Source organism: Zootoca vivipara, chromosome 1 (genome assembly GCF_965207765.1).
Source record: "Zootoca vivipara chromosome 1, rZooViv2.hap1.1, whole genome shotgun sequence".
NCBI classification, from domain to species: Eukaryota; Metazoa; Chordata; class Lepidosauria; order Squamata; family Lacertidae; genus Zootoca; species Zootoca vivipara.
This window is the reverse complement of record NC_142582.1, coordinates 29595338-29604086: the sequence shown is the minus strand read 5'-3', so window position 1 is coordinate 29604086 and position 8749 is coordinate 29595338. Positions and strand designations below refer to the sequence as shown.

General features: G+C 45.0%; 1 protein-coding gene and 1 long non-coding RNA gene across 7 annotated transcripts in view; one reads left to right on the top strand and one right to left on the bottom strand.

The window, feature by feature from the left end:
- Positions 1 to 787: 787 nt before the first annotated feature.
- On the bottom strand, positions 788 to 2905 carry LOC148687512 (uncharacterized). The gene is made up of 3 exons (XR_015945814.1): positions 2769 to 2905; positions 2198 to 2226; positions 788 to 920 (listed from the first exon to the last, which is right to left on the bottom strand). It is a non-coding gene; the product is annotated as an uncharacterized LOC148687512 (long non-coding RNA).
- Positions 2792 to 8749, top strand: part of TANC1 (tetratricopeptide repeat, ankyrin repeat and coiled-coil containing 1) — a 134554-nt gene continuing 128596 nt past the window's right edge. For 2 of the 6 annotated variants that reach the window (XM_060280045.2, XM_035132073.3), the window contains exon 1: positions 2792 to 3396. The gene's annotated coding sequence lies outside the window, so the exon portion shown is untranslated. Of the gene's footprint in view, positions 3398 to 3555; positions 3670 to 3898; positions 3936 to 8749 lie in introns of those variants that run through there. The other 4 variants (XM_035132091.3, XM_088651758.1, XM_088651764.1 and 1 more) reach the window with 4 other exon arrangements.

The following is an 8749-nucleotide window of genomic DNA, read 5'->3' as shown; positions in this document are numbered from 1 at the left end:
TTCCCAAAGCTGGAGCTGCCTTTTGCTGCTGTCATTCTTAGCTTAAGCTGTGTCTGTTGATAACTTGAACAGATCTCTGAAAACTTTCAATCTTTGCAAGGGAAATTTGAGAATCTGGAAGCAGACATGACTCCCATTAAAGAAAGCTCAGAAAGCCTTCTGGCTCAGACAAATTATCTGAATAAATCAGTGGAAGAGGGAAAGGAGGGGAAAATCCTAAGTGAAAGAACAGCTGTGGATCTGGCTCCTCCCAAGGGGAAGAGGCTGAAGACAGTAAACACCCCCCTCTCCACTTGATGTCATTGAAAGTGCTGAAGTACTATAGAAGGCGGAATTCATTTATAGCGAAAAATATCCAGACTCCTTGCTTTCCTGTGGATCTGAATGCAATTGGTGTCTTGAATACTGACAACACCCCTGGGTCTCATTTGTTTGGACACCTTATGAAGACTCTTTCATTACTGAGAGGTACCTACCTACAGGATCTATCCTGATCTGTCTGCTGGGTTTGAAACACTGTTGTTAACAAGCCTCAGGTGTCAGAGACAAAAGTCTGTGCAGTAAAAATGCAAGGAAACCCAGACACTGTCTTGATCACCCAGACAACAGAGAAATGAACTATTCTCCTATGGATGGTGTTCTTGGTAGGTTAATCCAAACTCGGTCAAACACACTTTCACATGAAACAAGCTGCTATCTCAGGGTTACCCTGAGATTACCACTCCCCGATTACAGGAACAATAAATTCCCAAGTATTTCAGTCTCTTTGGTCCTCACTGGTCTACAGACATGTAAACTCCCACCCTGAGATAACAGTTCTTCTTTTGTTTACATCATGATCTATTAGCACAGGATGAAAGGGAGATGAGTCAGGAGCTTCTGATATTGCCTTCTTCCAATTCACTTCAACCCAAGTAACCCTAGGAATGTGTAAGCAAATCAGAAGTTAGCATGAGTTCTCTTTCCAAGGCAAATTATCTTGTAAGCAGACACTTAATTTGATACTCGTTGGAATTCTGAGTTGAAACTGCTTTTAATAACACTTATTTATTTTATTAGTAAAACTATTTGCAATACTGCCTTTTACTCCAGAGAGTGCCAAAGTAGTTTACAGTCAATAAAAATAACAATTGGAACCGCATGTTAAGGGTCTCTCCAATAGCAAACATAGGATTTGTGGGGAGGCAAAGATTCCCTGGGTAAAAATACTTAGAAAATGAAGTGCCTGCAGCAAGATGTGAGTCATTGCTGATGGTGTTCCTACTGCAAGGAGTACCAAAGACTATTTATCAGGAGTGGCAAAATGACCAAGCCCAGAAACTTGTTTTAAATATCTGGCAAATTGTGGCAACAGAATTTTAAAATGTACAAATCATTTAGTTTGTACTGCTCAGTAGGCCTAAGAATTCAGAACTGTATGTCTAAGAGATTCATGCTGCAATCCTAGGCACACTTCCTTTGGAGTAAGCCTTATTAATCCCAAGGGGGCCTTACAGCCAAATAAACACGGACAGAACTGTGCTGTTAGACTTGCATTCAGAATTGTAATAAAAATTATTGGGGGCAGAGGGGAGGAAGTAACTGAATGGAGGAGGGATACATTTCTGTGCTATAATATTTATTGGCATTTTGGATAATGGTTTCACTTTAAAGATGCAATCGGCTATTTCCGATGTGTATGACCTTGTATCCCGGAAGAGAATTAAAAACCTTCAACAAATACCAAGGCACTTGTATTGTTCCCATTGCTGTTATAAGTGATGAGCGTTCCATTAATCAGAAAATGTGTCTTAAGTTACAGAACCTCCAATTTTACAAATGATAAGATGTATAGGTCGTATCAAACAAACCACACAATCCTAAAAGTCTACTCAGAAGTAAGTTCTATTGAATTCAGTGGAGCTTACTCCCAGGTAAACTGGGTTAGGATTTCAGGCTTAGTCATACTCTGAGCAGACCTACTGAGATCAATAGTTTATACTTATGAGTATGGTTTAGTACGGAACAACTATGGATTTAACACATGCTTCGACACAGAATTAAAAGGGTGGGGAATGTGTCAAAAATACTGCTCACTTGCAAGGTTGCATTCAAAAATATTTCAACAAGTGCCTTCTCTTAAAAAAAAGTGTAATAACAGTACAATCTGTGCAGGTTTACTCAAAATACAGTGTATTCTTCAGAGTTGAATACTTACTCCCAAGCAAGTGTCTCTAGCTCAGCAGCCTGAGGACAAGAAACCCAACAGCCATCAATCACTTAACACAGACAAAAGAATATAAAGAGCTTAATGTTATGACAACGTTTGAAGATTCCTCTTTCACCAAATAGATTTTATTTTCGTATTATATATCAATAAAACCTTTTAAAATCCCCCTTGCTTTTAAATCCCAACGATTAAACAGTACTGTGATACTGTAAACCCCCCAGGTTAAAAAAAGGTAACCAATCCTGTGACCGACTGAAGGAGTGAACTCTTAACACGTAACAGCAGCAGCTTAAACAGTATGCAAGCCACGTTACACGCAATCCAAGTAAGGCAGGTAGGTAACAATATCACAGATGCAAGAGAGGACGCCGTTGCAACAAGCCCCGTATGAGCAGCTTTCCCGTGAGCACGGACAGGAGGGACAAAAAAAAAAAACAGCAGCCATGCAAGGCAACATTGATTAAGCACTTGTCCGCCACTATATTTATCCGGTCACTTCCGCGCGGAGGCGGCCTGATCCAAGCCCTTTACTCCAACCCTACCCCGCCGCCACCCCCACCTTTGACTCCAGGTTTGCATTTGCCGATCCGCGGGAAAGGAGGCGGGAATGCCAAAGGCCGGGTCTCCCCAGCCTGGCTTGCCCTGCAGTCCTGCTGAGCCCCCTTCCCGCTAATTGGTCCCAGATGGTTTTGCCTCTTTCCAAAGCAACAGGAACTTTGGCTACTCGAGGGGGTGGAGGGAAACAGAGGGAGAGAGAAGGAGGGGGCTGGTGCTGTTGGAAGCTGCTGGTAGGAACCGAGAGGAGAAGCAGAAAAATAAAAAAGGGAAGGGAAGGGGGGAGGTTGCCACGGTGAGTTGGCCGCGCCCAGTCCAGGGCTTGGCTCGCGCGCTTTGCAGGACGCTCAGCCCAGACCAGACGGCGTGTGTGGAGAGCAAGCGGGCCGAAACTGCGAGGCATCCATTGCAACCAGCCTGGGAAGCTCCCTCCCTTCCCCCCTGCGCGAGCCTGGCTGGCTGCTCCGAGGGAAAGGCGGCCTGAGGGGGAGAAATGCGGGAGGCGGGGACTGTTGCCCGCCTGCTTCCAATGAGCTCATCCTGCCTGGCTGGCGCTGCTGGAAGAGTCCCGCTCGGGACACACACCGAGAGACCCTGAAGCGCCTCGGAGGCGCTGGACTCCCGGAGAAACGGTAAGGGCACCGGGGGAGAAGATAGGTGGTGGTGGTGGTGGTGGTGCTTCCCCCCTCCCTCCGCCGCATCCCCACACGCGCCTGCCCTCGGTTTCGCAGAGGTGTCCCCCCCCCCATGTCTTTTAAAGGACGCTGCAAGAGGAAACAAAAGTGCGAGACGGAAGTTTCTGCCTAGGGAATATGCATGGGCATGTTTGGCGCAGGAGCCTCGGCTCCCTGCTGCACGAGCTGCTTCTCCCTCGGCGTGAGGGTCTCGTGGGTGGGGCGAACTAGGTAGGTGTTGGTGCTGGAGGAGGTGGGGGAAAGGCTGCCCCCGAGCCACGTCGAAGGCATTCGTGGGCACCGAGAGCTGGCATAGGCGGCGGGGGAAAGGGCCTGCGAAGGGGCAAGGGAGAGTCCGCCTGCCACTCGGGAGCAATAAAGAGCAGCCCCGGGGGGGGGGTCGTGCCTTGGTAGGAGGACAGGGTACGCACCGGGTATCGTGTGAAACTGGCGGTCACTCTGAGGGGCAATTGGGAATGTTGTCAAGGAGGCCTAAGGTAAGGCTGGTGCAGTGGAGGAGGGTGTTGTAAGGGGCAGCCAGAGCCCTAAAAAGTGCCGCTGGGTCTGCGAATGTGTTTGTTCGAAAAGTAAATGGAAGGAGTAGGTAATGTTTGAAGATGGGTCACCTCACACGTGGTGATGATGTTCAGGAATGGGCGACGGTTCTCTATAGGAAAACGGGATACAGTCGGGAGTGACAGACGCGTGTGTGGCCTCTTGCTATATACCTGTGGGAAAATAGACTTGTGTGTGAATCGCACATGATGCGTGTGCATGTGTATTCCTGGACACAGGAGGGATGTCTTGTTATAGTGAAAAACTAGTTTGCATATCGTTACGTAGAGTCTTAATTCAGTGCTAGAATTTGTCAAGATTGTCTGAACATGTGCAGAGTGTCTTTCCTTTCACTAGTGAGCATGCAAGTCTCAAGACTGCGATGGTATGTGTGTGTGTGTATGTAGAAAAGACCCCCATAGAAGAAGGTTGGGTTAAGGGGCAGGGTCTTAAAATCTGAGAGAGAGAGAGAAGCTTCAGTGCCAAACATTGGTGGCTGCAGGGGTGCCAACTTGATAAAATATGGGGGGGGGGTAAGCCCCACCCCACATAATCGATCACATAACATGGTGCACAAACACCATTTGAATGGCAATGTGCAGCATCAATTGGGGGGGTGGGGCTGGATAGATATGGGGTCATCTCTCCTAAAAAACCCACACACATTTGGAGGAACACAAGCTTGGTGTAGTTGGGGAGGTAATACTAGGATGCCCAAAGAAGGGAAATATTACCGTAAGTTATTGTACTGCTTAGGAATGGAAATAGTTGAAATTTTTGTATGGGAAAAAATTATTTGGGGGAGCTGGGCGCATTTAAAAAAGAACTTTTGCATGAAAGAAACTTGATGCAGAAATGAGGGCTTGCTGGGCGTGGAAATGTGAGAGACAGAAACTTCATTTTGCGACACAGGAGCCATTTAACATTGGTTTCATCAAGTGCATGTCATCTGTAATTGAAAGAGAGAGGTAAAAACAGAGTGTAAGAGTCAGATGACATGTTTCTGCCTTGGTTGATTTGTTTCTTAACAATTGGAAGGATTGGGTGTGACAGAACTTCCCAGAAAAGGGTAGGTAGACTTTTTGGGACACTTTGTGAAAAGGTGTAGGCTGTTAAAGTTAGTCACTCTCACAGGCTAAGAACTGGCTGGTGGGTTCTCCTTTGTTCCAGGTCTGATCTAGAATATAACCTTTACTCTTCTATGGTGGTGAATAGCCCATTTCCTTGAATGATTTGAATGTGCAAGTTCTTCTGCTATAGATATCCCTAGTACTGTATTGTCCACCTTGCTTAGTCTTTCTCTGTATTTGTAGCACACAGTTGGCTTGAATAAGATCATTCTGAGGCCTCTTCCAGACCCTATGAGTCTTCTTTGCCTAGTGCTTCATCCCTTATTTGTATGGTGTATAAAGATCTCAAGTACCATTGGATAAAAGAAGAAGAACATTTTATGTGCTAACTTGATTTGTACTTTTCGTAACTCTGATTTTTTTTTTTAAATGGAACATCGCTTCCTGTTTTCTCTGTCTTGCCAGAGGGAAAGGGAGAGGCAGCCTTATCTCGCAGAGGATTTCTTTCCCAGCCATTCTTGCTTTTTGTTGCACAAACACAAAACTAGTGTTGTTAAATTCTGCTGTGTACATATTCACAATGGAGCATCACAGTAGTAGCAACCACTTTGAAACATAGTAAGAACCACATTTGAAAACTTTTCACAGCCAAACGTGCTTGCATACCATTAGTAGCCAATGAGGAATATGTAATAGGTTATAATCACCCTTTGCATTTATGTTTGCACAATTTGAACCTTTAAAGCATTTCCCATCTTATTACCTGAGGATTCCTTAAATGAGCTCTTGATGGGTGGGTTAGTACTGCCTCTAATTTTCAGATGAGGGTCTGAGTTGAGCAGTTTGCAGCGCAGTCAAAATGGGTTTGTAAACTTTTTTGTGTGGGAACAACATGGGAATGAGTGCTAAACCTCTGGAACTCTAGGAGAATAAAGTTAAAGTGTCTTTTGCTTCCATATGTAATATCAAATAAAACCCAAAAATTGCCAGGTAAGAACATGCCAGCAGGGCCGTCTCAAGCCGGTCGGGCGCCCTGGCGCCGTGGTGCAGAGATCGCACTGGCGCCCCCGCCCTCGTGGGCGGGTGCAGCGCACAGCATAGCTTCTACGCGGCTTCGTCGTGCAGCGCCCTCCTGCACGCAGCGCCACTGAGACTGCCCCTAGAGCTGGGCCTGAATGCCAGCAGAACGGAATAAAGTATGTCTGAATGCAGCCTATGACTAGCTTTCAGTTCAACAGTTGCTAATGGTGCCATACCAACTGGAGTACAGTATTAACATTTGTACGGGAATGTTTCCCTTCCTAATGCTGAGTATCACCAGTGATACTAATGGTGCTGTCATAATAGGGCAGTTTCATGTGTAACTATGGCTCCATTCATTGACTTGTCTATGTATACATGGAAAATTAAGAGGCAAATAGCCACCAGGGGTGTTTCCTAATATTAATTTGTATATGAAGTAAGTGTATCTAAAACCATGAAGTTAATGAAGGTTAGAAGAAGGGGACTGCAATTTACTTACAGATTTCCCAAGTTTTGAGGCTATTTGAGGGGAATTAGTTTTGCTCTTCAACCTGCTGCATCCAAATCTGTTGATACCCAAGGATTGATCCTAAAACCTAAGATAGTAGCCAGGACGGCAGACAACATATTCCTTAACTTGCGAATACATATCCCAAAAAAACCATGTTGAGAAATTAAATTTAAATTTCTTTTAGACAACAGTGCAAAATCCGTACAAACTGTCTTATGGATCCAACTGTCGTGGATCATTAAGCAACACATAGTTTGGTGCATAAACCATTCTTCTGTGACACTGATGAAAATTTTCAAATAGTCTTGAAGCTTGAGAAATACCCCTGACTAATTCAGTGGCCTTTGCTGCTGTCTTCCCATTTCTTCATGCCATGTGACAGCTGGCAAAGCAACATTTCAGTAATATATTTGGAAGAAGAAAACTTTGCTGCTTGGCAAATGTATTTCTGTTTTACCAATAGGATAGTTGAAATTTCTTTCTAATAGTAGGGCTCTTTTGATTGCTAGGAGCAAAGGAACTTGCAGTTGCTATGAAGGTACTCATTATAGTACTCCTAAAATGCTTTACTCAACAAGTCCATTTGAAAAGTCTTGGGAGCAGATTTGACAGTGAACGTCAATTGTTTGCACAGTTTTCTGTCAGCCAGATGTTTTGTTTGCATTTTTAAAAAACAATAAAACCCTAGCATAATATCCAACTTGTAAAGGAAATAAATATGGTATCTTACATCCTTCAGAACTTCCTCTGAAGAATTGATTGCTTTTTTTAAAAAAAACCCAAACACATTATTTCTTCTTTCCATATACAGAACTATACCGAGTCTTTCCTAATTGCGGAGATTTGAGTATCAGTGGTGGGGAATTGGGTGTCATTATATTTATTTAAATCTATTATCGGAGAGCAAATGGCTAATAGTGAAAATTGCTGTTGGTATGTAGGGCAAGCCTATAACTTTGGCAGTGCCTATGGAGCTTAGCTTTTCTTGACGTTATAAAGTGCCAGTTGTTCTGCTTTCTTGGTTTAGCTAACCACTGGAATGTCCAAATGATGATAAATTAGGTCCACTGCAGAGCCAAAGCATACTTGGTTCCTTTCCAAACTTGCTAACTTCCCATAACTGCCTTTAGGAAAAGAGGCATTTTGTGTCTTTAACTGGAGTCTTGTACAGTCGATGCCATGGCAACTCCGAATTGGAGGGCATCACTTTAAAGTCAGCTGAGGAATCTGAACTCTTGGTGTGTGTGTGTGTGTGTGTGTGTGTGTGTGTGTGTGTGTGTGTGTGTGTGTTTAAAGATGGAGTTTAATATAATGTAAATCTCTCTTTCTGGGTTATATAGGATAAGCCATTTACTAGTCAATACCGGTAGAGCATGACTTTTTACTATTTAAACACTGTTTCACAGGCAGTCTAGAAAGGGGAGGACTAAAAATATGGTCTGTTCCATTAGACTTTTATAGGTGATGGTGTCATTGCAGCTGTGACCAAATGGGAAAACAAACCTTTTGTATATGGCTAGCAATTATTGTAAAGGTGGGAGAACTTGTATGTTCTAAGGAGCATGCGCCAGGGATAGTGTGTATGTCATTGCTGGGACTAGAGTAGGCATCCCCAAACTGCGGCCCTCCAGATGTTTTGGCCTACAACTCCCATGATCCCTAGCTAACAGGACCAGTGGTCATAGATGATGGGAATTGTAGTCCAAAACATCTGGAGGGCCGAAGTTTTGGATGCCTGCATTAGCAGGTTGGGAGGAAGCTTAAGGTTTGCAGAAGCACAAAGTATCTGTCAGGGGGACTCCCTACAGGGAACCTCCCCCCATCATCCTGACCAGCACTTCGCCCAGTGACAGCGCTAGCAGCGGGTCAGGGGAAAGCGGAATGGAAGGGGGAAGGCTCAGCAAGGCATCAGAGCCCTGGCAACACTCTGGAGAACAGACGGTGGAAGAAGAGCTCAGCGACGTATCGGAGCCCCTGCACCACTCTGACCATCTAGGGGAGGAGGGACGGCTCAGGGAGGCGTCAGAGCCCAGGCACCGTCCCAGCCAGCAAGGGGAAGAAGGGACACTGCTCTTTCCAGCGCCCGAATCGAGGCACGCGCTCAAACGCAGGGCGAAGGGGCAGCATTTTGGGATGCCCCGGTTATTATGCT